At 32.1% G+C, this 19,202-nt stretch overlaps 1 protein-coding gene and 2 long non-coding RNA genes across 3 annotated transcripts in view; 1 reads left to right on the top strand and 2 right to left on the bottom strand.

Annotated features, from left to right (window-relative positions):
* Positions 1–19,202, bottom strand: part of LOC105206459 (probable cytochrome P450 6a14) — a 193,787-nt gene that overhangs the window by 114,584 nt on the left and 60,001 nt on the right. The gene's annotated exons all lie outside the window — the stretch shown is intronic.
* The window catches only part of LOC120359382, an 80,878-nt gene that overhangs the window by 34,658 nt on the left and 27,018 nt on the right, over positions 1–19,202 (bottom strand). The window lies entirely within an intron of this gene.
* On the top strand, positions 16,600–18,660 carry LOC113002694. Its single transcript, XR_003268094.2, has 2 exons — positions 16,600–17,088; positions 17,178–18,660. It is a non-coding gene; the product is annotated as an uncharacterized LOC113002694 (long non-coding RNA).

Here is a 19,202-nt window from a genome sequence, read left to right as displayed (position 1 = left end):
TTACTAATAATTAATTAAACTACTAATAATTAATTAATATTATATATATCGAGCTTTCCTTTCCTATCGTCGTCCATGCAAAAATTCGTTTTGCATCCTAACAAAAGATCATTGTGCCAATGTGTAAAAGTGTGATTCATCATGTGATTTCTCAAAATATGTAAAGAATGCGTTTCACGTTTTACTCGCATTCGTGTGTGATATATTATTCGCGCAATGCTGACAAGAGTGCCGAACAAAATATCGCGCGATCGTCATTCATGTACCCTCAAGAAAATTAGCAGAACGAAATGTTAGAATTTCAGCAAAAAGATGGCATCCGTGGAGAGCAACTCGGTAAGTATTTTGGTAATTATCTAGAACCCAGACTAACTAGTCCACCACCAATAACTATATTAAGACCGAGAATCAATCCGCAATCTAAACCTTGCAACTGCCGACATCCCCAATAATTAATAAAATTAATCATTTACAAGATGATATAATTGCGATAAATCAGGGACAGCAACCAGTAGTACTGGCAGAAAGAGTGAACACCAACCGTCAGGGAATCGATGTGACAGCAAGTGGTACGCAATAACAGCGGCACAAATACCGGCACAAAAGGATTAAGTTAAAAACATTAGGAAAAAAAAAATATATATATAGCATATAAGTAACTCTATGCTCGCAGATACCCAGAGCGACAATAGCCATATTACAATCTTTTTGCAAGGCTGAAATTGAGCCTGCAAAGACAAGATCAATTTAGACATATTAAGCCTGCAGGTATATATTTATAAAAGTTTTTAATAATTTTAAATATTATATTTTTTTTAAATTGAAGAAATGATGATTGATGAGCCAACCATATATTTATAAAATTTATTAGTAATATAATTTTAAGTATTATATTCTAGTATCATTATTTCTATACTTCGAACAGGGCGACCACAACGTATAGAAACCGCAGAAATACAGCAAATGGTCACTGATGATCCGACCATCAGTCAACGAACCGTGGCGCGAAATCTAGGAATCTGCCTGGCTTCGGTACATAAAGCTTTAAAAGCCACTCGCTTCCATTCTTATAAAGCAATCCTGACTCAAGAGCTGCATATTAATAATGAAGCTATACCTGAAAAAGATGTCTTTTATTCTTCCCGTTTTCAGATAAAAACAAGTGGCGACCGATTTACAGACAAATTACCAAGCTTTACGCTTAGATTCCGAGGAATACGGGATTAGCGTAGGCTGACACACTTTGTCCGCAACCTCACCTACATTCAATCAAAAGATCTATAACAGTAAGTAGTAAATGACTTATTCACATACCCGTTTTATGTTATTTCTCCTTCCTTTTGAAAGGTTCTCTTTCTAAATCCATTTAAAACACTTTATTTAATTATTATAACCACTACGTTCACTGTACTCCTTCATTCTTTCTTCACGCGTTTCACATTTTACTGGAGCTCGTGTGTGATATATTATTCGCGCAATGTCAACGGAAGTGTCAAATAAAATTTCGAGCGGTTGTCATTCATGTGCGGTCGAGAGAAGCAACAGAACGAAATAATAAACATTAGCCATGACAAAAATATTCATATGCAACATTATCGTCAATCTATCCCACAAATTAAAGTAATTAAAATGTCTCGATTACTTAACATAGCGCAAGGTAATGTTGAACAAAATATCGAACCTAGTTGTTTTAATAGCACTTACAGCAAGTCTAGATAACATTTTGCACCAAATGAATACCAAGACTCTACTGCAGCAGATTTCTAGACTACAAGTTAGTCTACTGCAAGAAATGGAATATTTTGGTTCCAGGAGCCATAAATGGACAGCTAGATTTTTCAAAGGCGTTAACTGATGCTAAAACAAGAGCAAAATCAGTCATTTTAAGACCACATGACATCTATTTGAAGACTATATTAAAGTAGATTTAATTTCTGACATCTCTTAAAAAGAAAGTTGGTAATTTTCTTTCATACTATTAAAAAAAAAGAGATTGAATATAGACTGGAGAAAGTGTCCAATATTCAATCATATTAATGTAAAAAGATGGTTCAAATGCTAGAGATATTATCATATTGCAAAGAACTGTACACGAGAAGAAACGTGCCACAAATGTGCAGAAAACCATAGAGCGATTAAATGTACAGCAATTGAGAGGAAATTGTAAACTGTATGGTTAAAAATTCGAATATACGACTTAAAAAAAAATGAACATGACGCCCTTAGTACAGAATGTTCGACATTTAAAAAGGCAATAAATTGCAATCTTGCTTATCAATGGCTTACGCCATTGATAATTATAAACGTACAAATAAATGCATAAAAAGAAACATATCTTTACGAATTTTACCATTTTATCGGTTTCTCATTTTAATTATTAAATTTATCAAAAATAGCAAATATGGTAGCAAATGGTCGTCATAATACGCAAGCAACAGTATCGTACGTAGAAATAATCGTGTTTGTAAGATGTTTCTCCTTTCAGTACTCATGGTTAGACAATTAATGCGTCATTATCATCATCCAAAGAGCTACATCTACCATTGTTGTATAATCAATGCTAAGATCTGAAATCTAAGATCAACTTCAAAAACCTCTCGACTATTGAGAGATGCTGGCCATAGCCGAACAAAAGGAATACGCCATTCCTGAACCATTTCTCTTGCAACTGAGAATGTTAGAATCCGTTCAGACAGCAACCAAATAGCGGTTGTATCCGACATTTCCCGATTTACCGACAAAGGTAGTGAACGGACATAGTGGATTCTACGGACCACTAGACCCAAACACACACAACCTGTATGAAGACATTCCCTGTCTTGGGGTGCTGAGCCAGACTGTGAAGGCCACCATTAGCAACGACTAACCCGGACTTTACCAGTTCGACCTCGAATAAGACGACCTTATCCCAAACAAAAACCAATGTTGGAACAAGCGTTAAAGATGCGAGAGATTCTATAGACTCGCACGATCCACGATTATCGATAACGCTACCGGTAATTAGCGTGCAAGCGCCTTCCTGGACCTTACTTACGTTAATAGTAGTGTATGAATTGCGGTATATGCGATGAGTCGTACGATTCTTTTACGAAATATATTACGTTAAAATCAATTTTGGAACGATTCCATTTCAAGCCACACAACCAACAACCGATCCAGAAAAGCAAACGTTTTCGCAGACGACACCGCGCGCGCGCAAATTACAAAATAAATCCATGTCTAACGCACTATTGTAAGAAAACATTTTACCTACGCACATAAGTAAACTATCCGACTTGAATGTAAAAAAAATTATAAATTGCAAGCTGGCTTATACATCGTTGACAATAAGAGATGTGTAAGTAATTGCGTAAAAAGAAACACACAAAGTAGCAATTATCTTACTGTGAGTTGTAACACGCAAGTTACAGTGTGATGCGTAGAAATAATCGTGTTCGTAAGATGCTCTTTCATGCAACATTAGTACCTGTTGTGTCGTAATAAGTTACACTACAATTTTCCAAGCCTTTCTAATTGTGTATGAATCGACTCCATAACGAATTTTATCACTTTATCCACATCCATAACACTTAAATTATAATTATTAAATTTATCATTTTAATTATTCACTAGATTTAATTTGATAAATTTAATAATTAAACATGTCAGAATAACAGTTAAAAAATACTTCTCCCACCCTTTCTGCACTGCCACAAATTGTCGTTAATACATCATTAGCTTTTCAGTATTTAAACACCCAGTGCATCATCACCCAGAAAGATATATTTACAATTGTCGATATCTCCTAACATCCTTCGAACAAAATAAATTCATTAAAATGTATCCTACAGATTTGATAAAAAAAAAAAGTATAAATTGCAATCTTGCTTACACGTCATTGACAATTACAGACGTGTAAGTAATCGCATAAAAAGAGATGATTGTCATGAGAACAAAAGTCACATGGTCACACAAAGAAATAATTGCATTCATAAGATGCTCCTTCATGCAATGTTAGTACCTGTTGTGTCGTAATAAGATACACTATAATTTTTCGAAACATTCTAAAAGCATGTGAATCGATTCATTAACGAATTGTATCGCTTTATCCATAATACACTTAATTATAATTATTAAATTTATCGTCTTAATTATTAAATTTACAAAATATAATTTGATGAAATTAATAATTCAACGTGTCAATCATTCATGTCTTCACCCATCCATTCATTCTTGCCACAAAATGTCGTTAGCACATCATTATTTTCTGTATTCAAACATTTAATGAATTATCATTGCCCAGAGAGATATATTTACCAATGTTCATAATCAGTATCACCATCCTTCAATCAAGATTCGTTAAAATGTACCGAAGATTTAATAAGAAAAATTATTAAATTGCAATTATGTTTACACGCCACTAACAATTATAAATGTGCAAGTAAATGCATAAACAGAATCACACAATGGACGTCACTACAACTTTGACCATTTCACTAATTTGTTATTTTAATTATTAAATTTATCAAAAGTGGCAATATGGTAACAAACAATCGTTATAACACGCAAGTCACAGTATGATGCGTAGAAATAATCGCAATTGTAAGATGCTCCTTCCCTAATGTAATATCTTTTGTGTCGTAATAAGTTACATTGCATTTTAAATATTAAAATTGCAAAATGTACAAAAAAAAATTTGTGATTAAAAAGATTTTTCAAATCTTGAAAAACTAAAATTAATAGAACCAAAAGAAGGAGAAAGAGATTATAGAAAATAAAAAAATGGACAATATCAGTTTAAGACAAAAAAAAATTGTTGGAATATCACAATTAAATTTAATAGCAGCTGCATCTCAAGACATCAGGATATGAATTGTTTTAAGAATTGTTCAGACAACTTGAAAAAAAAACTCGTAAACATTATGCTGAAATTCATAGTGAACTTTTTAAAACAAGTATGTTATAATTTTTTATTAAATATTTTATTAATTTGTAATAAACCTCAAGATCACCCCCTGGACCATCCATCGTTCTACGTTGTCCGACCAACCATTCCAATTTTCCGAGCCGTTTTAATTGAACATGAATCAACTACTTAATAAATTTTATTGGTTTATTCATATCCATAATATACTTAAATCATAATTATTAAATTTATCGTTTTAATTATTAAATTTACCAACATAATTTGATTAATTTAATAATTAAATGTAATAGCATAAGAATTAATAAAATTGCCCCCACCCATTCAGTCATGTCGCAAATTGTCAATACATCATTATATGTTCAGTATTAAAACAACTAGTGCATCATCATCAGAGAGATATATCTATCATTATTGTCGATATCACCAACATCTTTCGAACAAGATACAGTCGTTGAAATGTATCAAAAGAATTTGATAAAAAAATCTATAAATTGCAATCTTGCTTACACGCCATTACAGACGTATAAGCTATTGCCCTAATAATAATAATAATAAAAAAAAGGGGGGGGGAAACAACTAAGACTTTGAATATTCCACCGATTTATTTTAATTAATTCATCAAAAATGATGAATATGATAGCGAACAACTGTCTTAACACGCGAGTCATAGCGTGATGCGTAGAAACAATCGTGTTCGTAAGATGCTCCTACGTGCAACGTTAGCACCTGTTGTGCCGTAATAAGTTACACTACAATTTCCCGAACCGTTCTAATTGTGTATGAATCGACTCCTTAACAAATTTTATCGCTTTATCCATATCCATAATACACTTAATTATAATTATTAAATTTACCAAACATAAATTTAATAAATTTACCAAACATAATTTAATAAATTTAATAATTAAATATAATAGTATAAGGATTAATAAAATCTCCCCCATTCAGTCCTGCCACAAATTATCATTAATACATCATTATATTTTCAGTATTAAAATACCCAGTACATCATCACCCAGAGAGATATATCTACATTGTGCTCAATACCATCATCTTTCGATAAAGATACATTCGATGACATGTATCACAAAGATTTAATGAAAAAAATAAAAAAGTACAAGTGTGATTACACAGTGACAAATATAAACGTATAAATTATTGCATTTTTCAGGAACATGTCAGTATTAATGAAGAAGATCAAACAAATCAGAGAAATATAAAAAATTACATCAAGAATATTTACTATATATATATATTCTCGCAGAATAAGGAGTCCCCCTTTACAACTGCTGTCACAGTTCATCTATAATATAGAGATTATTTTGCAGAAATTAGAAATTTTACGAATTCAATATTGATGAATTCAAAAAGGTAAATGCACATGTATGCGCGAATAAAATTATCCAAACAATATGCTCGGATGTGATGTTTCTGATAGGTGGATACGATCCTGAGCAACTTTACTCGGCTTTGTTACCGGTAATCTTCGCACATTTTCCTGCTAGAGCATCCATAAAACAAATTTTACATTATGGACAACTCATCAAGTCTGGACATATGATTTCATCCAGGAACTTTCAAAAATATGATTATGGAATAATTGGCAAACAATCGCTTGATTTCGATCAGTGGGAAAGTTCCTCTATCTATCGCATCTCATTAGGATTTTGTACAAGCGCAAACGTATTTAATAAATACAGTGCTTTTGTTCTCTCTCGCAATTCTGTGTTTTCTTTTGCTTATCTCTAATTTGCTAAAACTATCTCAAAATTCTCTTAACAGTAATGTACATCAAAAAACAAATTAATCAATAGTATATCAAGATCAAGGTATTATCAAATTATTGGGAATGTATTATTATTAAGGTCAGCAGATAAGTTACAATTTTTAATACATTTCTACAAAATTTTTTAAATATAATGTTACAAACAACGGGGTCACAGTGTGATGCGTAGAAATTATTCGTGTTCAGATAATCGGTCACGCAATGCTAATACCTTTTTCGTCGTGAGCTAACTCTCGCATGCGTTTTGCATTTTATTCGCGTTCGTGTGTTATATATTATTCGCGCAATATTGGCGAATAAAATATCGGGCGATCGTCATTCATGTGCTATCGAGAGAATCAGCAAAACAAAATGTTAGAATTTCAACAAAAAGTCTTCAACCATGAAGAGCAACTCGGTAATTATTTTGGTAATTATCCAGAACTCAGACTAACTAGTCCATTACCAGCAACTACATTAAGACCGGGAATCAATCCGCAACCTAAATCAAAACAGCGATGAGCAAGCCTCAGCATCCAACCAAAAGATATACACGAGCAAATAGTAAATGACTTATTCACCTCTTGTTTGTTTTTCTCTCTTTCTTTAAAAAGGATTGTTTCTCTCTCCACACTTTTTTCATTAAACTTATTTAATTGTTATAATCACTACGTTCATTGTACTTCTCTATTACATCCGAGGGACGATCAGGGAGTCCACAATTTCTCTTTTCGCAAATAACGAATATTCCTCATTTTATTATGAGAAGAAATGCAACAAAACGTAGAAATTGTTTCCAAGAAATATAACTCGAATGTTACAACCGAAGCAATAAGATTATTAAGGTAGAAACAAAAAGGAGAAATCGTGCATTGACAAAATCAAGAGCAATATTTGCTCAAATTACCCAAAGCATCGCTTCCGATATTCGACGGCAAATGCAAGAACTGGCTATCGTTCAAGAACATTTAGTAATATAATCGGATCGCAGGCAGAATTGTCGGACATAGATAAACTGCATTATTTAAAATCGGCATTAACGGACGAAGTTGTCAATAAGATAAAGATTTTAACGGATGACGTAAACTGTGCAAAAGTGTTGGAATTACTCGAGCGATCGTTCGAAGTAACCCCGTCAAAATACAAAATGATCCGTAAAGGCAGACCAAAGGCAGGATTTGAAGAAAAATACTTGACTTTGATTTAAGTCCTTCGATGACAAAAGATAAAATTGAATCGAGACGTCTAACAGAAATTATCAAAACTAAAAATTAAAATTTATAGACCTAGCATTGTCTGCCTAAATGACATCTCGTCACGAAAAGGAAGAATGACTAACATTAACGAATATAAGAAGCGAGTCTTAAGCAAACGAACGATAAAAACGAAGAAATCAGGATTGTAAATTTCTCTAAAAGGGGAATTGATAGATCTCTAAAGCGATTGGACGATGCGACAATTCGCCCCTCTTAGAATTAAGTAAATACATATAATTGAGGTTTTGAAAGAAAACACACATGAGTGCTACAAACATTTTGTCTCTCGGTCTCTAGCCAAAATCTCTGCGGCAAGAAGGCCAAAATCTGACTGTCGAGAAGCTAGAGGCATCTAAAAGAGATAATAAATTCTTGAAAAAAAGTGTTGGAAATTGAAAAAAGTAAGGTTTCAAGATGCTCCTCTTTGCAATTTAGTACCTGTTGTGTCGTAATAAAGTTACACTTCAATTTTCCGAGCAATTCTAATTGTACATAAATCGAGTCCTTAACGAATTTAATCGCTTTAGATATATCCATAATACAAATAAATTTAAATTATTAAATTATAATTTATCGTTTTAATTATTAAATTTATCGGATTTAATTTAATAAATTTAATAATTGATATATCAGCATAGGGGGTTAACTTCACCCACCCATTTAGCCCTGTCGTCAAGTGTCGTTAACATATCAATATCTTTTCAGTATTCAAAGACCTACTTCTACTACATCATCATCGTCCAGAAAAATATAATCTATCATTGTTGTCAATATCACCAACAATCTTCAATCAAGATACATTAGTTGTCATGTATCGTAAAGATTTGATTTAAAAAATTAATAAATTGCAATCTTGTTTACTCGCCATTTACAATTATAAACATACAAGTGAATGAAAAAGAATCACACAATGGACGTCATTACGACTTTGACCATTTCACCAATTTGATATTTGAATTATTAAATTTATCAAGTGGCGAATGTCGTCGTGAAGGATTGTCATAACACGCAAGTCACAGTGTGTAAGTTTCAAGATGCTCCTTCTCGCAATTTAGTACCTGTTGTGTCGTAATCAAGTTACACTCCAATTCTTCGAGCAATTCTAATTGTACATGAATCGACTCCTTAACGAATTTAATTGCTTTATACATATCCATAATACACATATAAATTATAATTATTAAATTTATTGTTTTAATTATTAAATTTACCGGATTTAATTTCATAAATTTAATAATTGAAAGTGTCAATATAAGAGTTAATATAACTTTTACCCACTCATTTAGCCCTACCGCCAAGTCTCGTTAATATATCAATATCTTTTCAGTATTCAAAGATCTACTAAATCATCCAAAGAAACATATCTATCATTGTTGTCGATATCATTAACAACATTCAAGATACATTAGTTGTCATAAAAAATTAATAAATTGCAATCTTGTTTACACGCCATTGCCAATTATAAACATGCAAGTTAATCCATAAAAATAATCACAGAATGGACGTCATTATGATGGAATCTACGTTAGAAGCTTTAAATGTCTACTTCAAAGCTTTCCACGTATTAAATATAAACTTTCATTTCAGCAAGACCCGACAAACTATTCTGAAAATTTTCTTACGTCGCAATCAAAAAAGAAACAGCGCTATGGAAACGATGGGTAGAGGAACTAACAATCTACGTAGATAGAGCAATACTCTGCTACAGATGCATAGATAGGTGCCTGTTGTGTCGCAATAAAGTTACGCTCCAATTTTCCGAGCAATTCATGGTCATGCAGGTGCAGGTCATGGTATCGAAAAAGAATTAGCGATTGGTTATGCTTTGCTAGAAGCAACAGTGGTATATTGGGATATCAATAAAGAAACCAAGAATGAGACGATAGTACTAACCATATTTTATTAACTCCGCTTTCCAACCAAAAAAAATAGATAAAGATAAACAGACAATGACAAACCCCAAAAATTATTGTTCTTGTAACTGCTCAACTAGGCATATTAAGAGACTAAGATTTTACACAGAGAATTATACCGTTAAAACCTTTAATCTTGGTAAGTTTGATTTAAATCTGACACATTTTTCAAAATGGGTGGCTCACTCACTCATGGAATGCCCCATATGTATATGTATATTAAAAAAAAAAAAATATATATATATATATATTTTTATTTTTCAATTTTTTCATTTTGCAGATGAATTACCTAAACAGTACACTCACGACATCTAGCAATCACACTATCGTAGTGTGGCGCCCGAAACAATGTTCAACAAAATTAACAGAAAATTAGTGTATACGTGTTTAATTTAGCTCTTCTACAACTATATTACTTTGATATATATTATATATATGTAATGTATTTTTAGTTTTTACTAACAAAGAAACACGTGGAAGTGTCCGCCTCAGATTATTGAAGAGCGTAATGATAAGCGTCTTGAATCGTTCCGGAATAAGAAAAGCACAGAACACACACAAAATGAACATCGTAAAATCTTTAAAAACACACATCTTAACACGCGAGTCATAGCATGATGCGTAGAAATAATCGCGTTCGTAAGATGCTCCTTTTCGCAATATTAGTACCTGTTGTGTCGTAATAAATTACACTACAATTTTCCAAGCCATTCTAATGTTATATGAGTCGACTCCATAATCAAATTTTATCGCTTTATCCGTATCCATAACACTTAAATTATAATTATTAAATTTATTGTTTTAATTATGAAATTTAACAAATTTAATTTGATAAATTTAATAATTAAACGTGTCAGTATTAGGATTGATAAAACATCCCCCAATCAATTTTGCAATTTCCTAAAATAAAGTCCCGATTTTTCTTTTGACTTTTGTTACAGATAACTTGTAATTTTTCTAAGCTTATTAAAGACTTAGGAAAATTCACGAAAGCCCTTCCTAACAAACCCCTGGTAAAATTTATTTTTTTATTTTTATCCTTAGATAACTTATAATTTTTCTCTCGGTTATTAAACTGTTAGAAAAATTCACGATAGCCCTTCCCTTAAAATGTCCTCCTAACCAAATTTTTCTTTTGCTCAGATAACTTAGTAATTTTTCAAGCATTTACTAAAGTGTTTGAAAAATTCTTGAATTTTACTAAAAGGAACCTCTGCCCAATTTCATTTTCGATATATAACTTGAGCTAATTGCGTACACTCGACTCACTCCTAGGGAGAATAAAAGCAATAAAATTAACCTACTCGTGACCTATCTGGTCGCCACCTGCGATTAAAACCAAACCACCCTACAATGAGGAAACAGATACTGCAACCGCGGAGAGCAACTCCTTAAACGACGCATACAGTACTGCAACCGACGACGACTGCAACAAAATCGCTCGTCACAGCAGATTAAAGAAGAACATGAAAATATACAACCTATAAAACAAGAATTACTCCCATGGCCTCTCCTAATAAAGAAAAAAAGAACAAATATACCCCCATCGACTTCCCCCGGTAAAGAATACGACGTTTATCCCATAGAAGACTTTGAATCCAAAGGTTTCTATAGAGAGACCATCGACCAGTGTTTTCTCGATCTTGCCGAATTAGAGGAATCATCAAAAATAAATAACAAAACCCCTGCGGTGCAACCCTTAATTACATTCCCTGAAATAAAATCTTGCACTCCAGTAGACTTCTCAGAAGTAGATCCTGCATTACTTTACCACCCCATAGTTTCAACCTCTTTCTACTGTTGCATCCCCACCCTAACAAGCACCCTTAGAGAGAGACGCTCTTACTTTGGCACACCATGTCTACTCCCACCACGGTGTGGCTGCAAATCAGCGCCTCAATGGCAACTCTGTCAGCGAGGTATAAAAGGCGGATACTAGCGTTTAATGCTAGATATAAAGTAAATTTTTCGGAATTCGGAGCATACGAGTTCCGCGGCCAATTTCTTATTGAACAGTTTTGTTGCTCAACGAGCAATTTTGCGACCATTCAACGTGCCCTAGGATCAAGTACTGACAAACAAATTTTGTGAGTTTCTAAAGGTATTGTAATTTATCTTTTGATTAATTTTACACTTTATAATTATTACTTTATAATTATTACATTTATAATTATTACATTCAAATATTTTGAGATTGTTTCAAGGTTCATTAGTTATAATTTGAACCTTGTAAATAATTTATATATTTTGAACATAAAAGATTTTGTTAATAATTATCTTGTTATAGTTACCCAAATAGCACACAGAATTTTTAAAAAATTCAGGTTTATGTTATTAATTCTGAGTTCTCTTTTATTTTGAAATGCAGAATTTTCTTTTTGTCTTAAATTGAACCTAGAATTCATGACATAAATTTGAATTTTTTTATTCTTTTGAATTTTCTGTGCTGCGCGACAACACGTAACGATATTTCTAGCTGTCGTTAAGAGTTACCGAATCCCGCTACAGATATTTTGAGTTATTGCATTCTTTATTATATACTATTCGTATGTATGCATCAATGTACGCGCAACAAACTATAGAGGGTGTTCATTAAGCGCTCCATAGATGTCAGACGCTCGGTTACAGAACCAAGTTAAACGTACAGACCTCTGGTAAAAATTATTCTCAGATTTTTTTGTATCATTTTTCGGAACATCTATATAATTTTTTATAAAACGTTATAAACTCTAAAAAGTAAAGAAGTATTTTTTAAAAATTGTGAAATGAGAAATCAGAATATTTCAGAATTCAAATGCATAAAAAGTTCTAAGAAAAGATATAAACTTTTTAGGTATTTTTAATTGTATGTATTTCCGAAAAATGTTCCAATTCGTATAAAAATTTTATGAGAAAAACTTTAGCCAAGGAGATTTTGAGAAAAATATGATAAAATATGAAAAATTTCTCATAATTATGAAATCGTTCTGAGAAGTTATAAATTTTTTATTTCTCCCCTTAAAAAAAAAACTACAAGAATGCGAAAAAATTATTGATATACTATATAAAAACTGCAGTTTTTCAACAGTATTCTAGTAATTTTTTCGTATTCTTGTAGTTTTTTTCCATAAGGGTCGTTGGAAAAAATGTAAGAAAACATTAGACAATCTGAAGAATTTTATATAATTTCACATGCGAGCATTCTGAGAAATTATGAAATTTCTTATTTCATATTTCTTTGGAAAGTTGAGAAAAAATATTAGATAAATTGAAAAATTTTTCATAATTTCTAATAGGATCGTTCTGATCGAGACATTATATTTTATGTTTTGGTGAAAAAATTTGAAAACAATTTCTCATAAGTTTACATAATTACTTATGAATTTGTGACAAGAGAAATTATGAAAAATTTTATAAAAAATTATGAAAAAAGTTTTTATCAGGGAAAACTGCATACTTCGTTATATTACAAAAAATCTGAGAAAAATTTTTACCAAGTGTTTGTACATTTAACTCGGTCCTGTAACCGAGCATCTAACATCTATGGAGTGTTTAGTGAACTACAAATGCAAGTCGGTAGGTCAACTCCTACGGTAAAACGTGAGGACAACCATTAATGGACATCCTGTGTGTGTGTGTGTGTGTGTGTGTGTGTGTGTGTGTGTGTGTGTGTGTGTGCGTGTGTGTGTGTGTGTGCATAGTCATTAATAATGACTGTTTCTACTTTAACCAAACTTAAACCAAACCACCCTACAATGAGGAAACAGATACTGCAACCGCGGAGAGCAACTCCTTAAACGACGCATACAGTACTGCAACCGACGACGACTGCAACAAAATCGCTCGTCACAGCAGATTAAAGAAGAACATGAAAATATACAACCTATAAAACAAGAATTACTCCCATGGCCTCTCCTAATAAAGAAAAAAAGAACAAATATACCCCCATCGACTTCCCCCGGTAAAGAATACGACGTTTATCCCATAGAAGACTTTGAATCCAAAGGTTTCTATAGAGAGACCATCGACCAGTGTCTTCTCGATCTTGCCGAATTAGAGGAATCATCAAAAATAAATAACAAAACCCCTGCGGTGCAACCCTTAATTACATTCCCTGAAATAAAATCTTGTACTCCAGTAGACTTCTCAGAAGTAGATCCTGCATTACTTTACCACCCCATAGTTTCAACCTCTTTCTACTGTTGCATCCCCACTCCTAACACTCGAGCTCCCCAAACTAGATTTAGAGATAGAGAATATATTAAAGAACGCCCCACTCCCAGGTCAGTACGTCAAGTAGTGGCATCGTCATTAATGTGCGATTCGAGAGCGACAAAGAGACATCATCAACGAAGAACGGCCTCCGTGGAGCAATTCGGTAAGTACGTGCATTATTTTATTAATTGATATTGATGTTTTTATTTTATCACCAGTTAACAGTTCCAGATTGATATACTGACAGAAAATATGTAATATTAAAGGTAAAGCCCAGAATTGAATTATTTCAGGTCAGCTGTGCAAAAGCGAACATCGTTCTCAGTATTAAAAGATATATTGAACGACGAGGCCAGGAAAGTGAAGGCACAAATCAGAAACTGTTAACTAGTGATGGAACTTGTTGCAATTGTAATGTCTGTAGCTTGTTCAATTCGTAATCGTAGTGGCATTAACCAATGTTTTATGCACATTAAATCTTCTATTATCCCCGATCATGCTTACGTGTATAATAATGAGAATTAATATTGTGTGAACTATTTTTAACCAACGATTATTGATGTCAATTTCTTTTACTTCCGTGCTCACTCCTTATCAGCTAGATTAAATGCGTTACATTTACATGACCCATCCAAGTTCATGTAAATCCACCGCCTCGTTAGTTCCAAAACTATCACTTCTTTAAAACGCAAAAGAATTTTGTTAACAAAATCAGAGACGTAGACGAGAAAATTCCTAGTATATTACGTAATCACATCCTTGAAACAAATAACGAATGCTTACGAATAATCATAACTGCACTTGCCACAGGCTCATTTAATTTTGAAAATACGATATTTAAATTTTATCATCCCACCGAACCTCAATTAATAATTGCGCGAAAAGATAAAGTTTGTATAAAGTCGCCAGAGTCTCTTCAGACTACGAGGATAATTCCCGTAGCTCCTCCTACTGCTTCACCTCTTTTGGTTTCTATAAGGAAACAGTCAGTTCAAATAGTACCAACTACCGAATCAGCAAGGTCCTCAGTAACCCCAGTAAACTTAGAAAATTCAGAATCATGCCCAAAATCTCCCACAAGTAATATAATAAATTTTGGAGAATTAGCCCCACCAGGAAGCTTTTTGGAAACTTACCTAACTCTCAATAAATATTAGACGACCAATTGTCCCCTTAGTGTCCGTGTCTAAACACTTTTCTCACATCAAGCCTAGCTTTCGACATTCCGAGTTATTGCCAGCCCAGCAAGTAAACTCAAAAAGAGAGCACCCCTTTTCTTCGTGACCGAGGTACGCGCGGAATCGGAAGATTCGACCTCCGGGACGTGACATTTTTATGCACTACTGTAATTTGTCGTTAACACATTATTTTTTCAGTATTCAAACACCTAATGCATTATCATCATTCAAAGAGATATATTTACAATATTCTTGGCATCACCAACTCTCGGTAAAGATACATTTGATGACATGAATAGAAAAGAATTAAAAATTAAAAGTGTCTTTACACACCATTAACAAATATAAACGTGTAAATAATTGCATTAAAAAAACACATAATTAACATATACTACAACTTTAAACTTTTCACAGATTTGTCATTTAAAATATTAAATTTAACAAAAGTGATGAATGCAGTAGTAAACAGTTGTCACAACACGCATAGCATGATGCATAGAAATAATCACATTTATAAGATGTGTCTGTGTCTCCCTTCAATATTCAAACACCTAGGGCTGTATTCAGAATCATAAATTGATCCGTGATTGAGCCTTATTTCAAGTGAGCTAGATTAAAGATAATTTTGTAACTGTTATATGTCTGTGCAATAAAGATTGTTACGGCAGCTTTAAAAAAATGATAATTAATTACACCATTTTTAATTCCATCCGCAGCTGTTAATCGCACGGTGCCCTTCATACCATCTACGAGAACGTTTGCTAATTTTGACTGAATGTTGGTGATACCGACAACATTGTTAGATAAATCTTTCTGGGCAGTGATGATGCACTAAACGGTATAATCTGCAAATAAAACCAGCTAATTACTTTGAGGATTAGACAAGTAAGTTTTAACAAATCTATATGACTATGTAGATTTGAACAAAAATCAGATCATGGTTTATTATTATCACGCAATAAAATATCGGAATTTTTGGAAATAAACAGACTATTCGTTCAAACAGTAATGGACAAATATCTTTTCCATTTTTGGAGATTGCGATGGTTGTACTCCCAATAAATCAATTGAATTTATTGTTAACTAATACTAATGTTGAGACATGAAAGTGTTTAATAGATGAAAATCATTTCGATATTTTTAATTTTGATATTTTTAATTTTTATCAAATTTGACATTTATCACATTTGTAATCGTGATACAAATGAAGTTTATTTTGAAATATTAAACTTGTTTTTGCAATAAAATATACGTATGTGTCTTGATAAAAAAATCATGTACATTAAAAAGAGATTTTATGTTCGCTGAGTCTTAAGACAAACAATTGCATAATATCTGGTGATATTTTAAGATTACAATATTATGTTTGATATTCTTATAAAATATCTAACATTATACAAAGTGTCCCGTAATTGTTATTCTTGTTAATTTATTCCACAAACTAACAGAGATATTTTTAACAAAATTGCCAATTAAATAATTAGAACTGAACTCTGTAAGTACAGTGATTACTCAGAAAAGTTATCTATATTAGAGAATGAAGAGGCACTCTCAATTTTTTCGTATTAACATAAATATTTCGATATGTAATAAATATTTCGATAAATGAAGCAAATTCAGAAGATATAGACAAGAATAGAAGAGCAGAACAAAGAACTGCAACAATATTAAATTCAATCTTTACACCAGGGCAAATAACAAAGCTGTTTGCAGAAAATAGAAAAAGAATTACTTGGTCAGCCGAGGATATATCTTCTGCAATTGCTCTCCGATCATTGAGTGGTAGAACGTATAAATACTTGCGAGAAGTAAAACAAATGCCATTGCCTTGCGAATCCACACTGCGAAATTGGGCTGCATCATTCGACGTATATAAGTATATAAATATTGTGAAGCCGAAGTGACTAATAATAATAAATTATAATGTGTACATTTTTTAGAATTTTTTTGCTTTTTTTACAACAGTTCTGCAAAACTACCTGGCGACGAATGACGAGCTGCAGTTGCTGGAGAATTTTGAACAAGAAATGTCCAAAGATATTGTGGAAAACGAGGGCCTAATTTATATAGTCGGTTATGTCGCGCATAGATTTCGACATACGCACCCAAATCTTGGGGATCCAACAAGATCGGTTCAAATTAGAAACGATTGGCTGTCGCTTATATCTAAAGGAGGATGTATATATCCTACAAACGAATTTATTGAAATTGGAAAAAAAATGAACATTGCGTTTACTAAGTTTCATGGCAATGACTTGTCGAGGGAACCATATATTTTTGACAAACTCACAGACATAGTCCTCGATGAAATAAAAAGTGATTTTCCAAGAAAAGTCATAGCATGCCTCGTTCGAACACGAACGTATATAAGACTGAAAAGTTTAAATATTAGAATTAAAAATAATAATACGGTTCATAAGAAATCTAAAAAAACTTATCATTTAAGTAGTAAAATTTATGTTTAAATTTGTTTTTAACACTTTTACTTATATTATGTGGAGCATAAAATTCGTGTTCGAACAAGGCATGCTATGACTTTTATTTCCTAGTTGAAGATCAGTAAACGCAATGTTCACTTATTCGTTACTTTTTGGTCACAATGTAAAGACTGAAAGAAAATATATTTTTATTGATAAAATATGATTTATAATTTTGATTTGTGATTTATGATTTTTTATTTACGATTTATAATTTTTGACATATTGATAATATATTTTTATTGATAAATATATATATTTATTGATTTTTACATTTTCTTGTACAACTTTTTTCATCATGCTTTCTCCTAAGTCCATTATTACTTAAAATTATTATTTAAAAAAGTTATTTTTATTCGCAATTCGCGATGTTAAAAAAGATGTTGTCGGTATGATACGATTTTCTAACCTGAATAGTCGTCAACTTTAACGATTAATATATAACTCGATTCGCGGGGAAAAGCGATACTTTTTTCTGCCAGATTCCTTTGTTTTGTGTAAAAACGCGTCGAATAAGCCTAATTTCATTGATTTTCAAGGCGGCATACCTATTTTGTATTATTATCTTATTTTCTATAACCAATTCAGATTTTAAATGTGCGCCTATAAATTGTACCACGCTCTGATTGGTTTACCACATCACGCTGTCGCCATTATGCGCAATGCTTCACCTTGTTATTTCCACCATGTATCCAACGGCTGGTTTTAGTAACTAAAGTAGCCCGTATGGGTGCGCTAGTGTAGCATGCCACAGCCAGTAACAGACTTCGGCTAACATCCAGCCAATAAGAGTATCATGTGGGACTTCAGCCTACCGCACATGAAATGCATAATGACAACGACATACAGAATGGACTGCTGATAACCCATGGTGGGGATATATGATTTTTTTCTTCTTTGATTTGTCCGTCGCAGAGTCGTAACATCTTAACGACTGCATTGTAGACCGCGCATAATAGCTTATTGTAGAATGGGCTTAACGGAACATAATGATGAGCTTTATATTAAGAACTTTTTTAAAGTATTATTTTTTTAAAGTATTAAAAAACATTGTTTTGCTCATTGAAATGTATCGATGATACATAATGTGATACATCATGTTTTGGCATTACAGAATATTTTATTAAAATACTATTATTTAATTGGGAAAATATCAAGCATTTATAATTACGACATTTGTAATTAATATCTGTTTTTATCTGAAATGTTTATGTATAGACTTCAAGTATTTATATATAAATATAATCGTTTGCTAAAAAAAAAAATTACTACACGATCAACTGTGTATGTATACATACATAAATTAATAAAATAATTAACATAATAAAAGTGGTAAATACAGATAGAATTTTCTTAAACATGATGGAATTAATTCTTAATAATTTAAATGGAATGGTTAAAGATTTATTAAAAAATAATTTTGTAAATTTCCATTTACGAAAGGGTTTAAAAAACCTATATATTTTAATAACATTAATTATTTGCAAGAAAGAATAAAAGAACACATAAATTA

This window comes from Solenopsis invicta, chromosome 13 (assembly GCF_016802725.1).
Source record: "Solenopsis invicta isolate M01_SB chromosome 13, UNIL_Sinv_3.0, whole genome shotgun sequence".
NCBI classification, from domain to species: Eukaryota; Metazoa; Arthropoda; class Insecta; order Hymenoptera; family Formicidae; genus Solenopsis; species Solenopsis invicta.
Note: the sequence above shows the minus strand (reverse complement) of the source record. Positions and strands in the feature narration are given on the sequence as shown.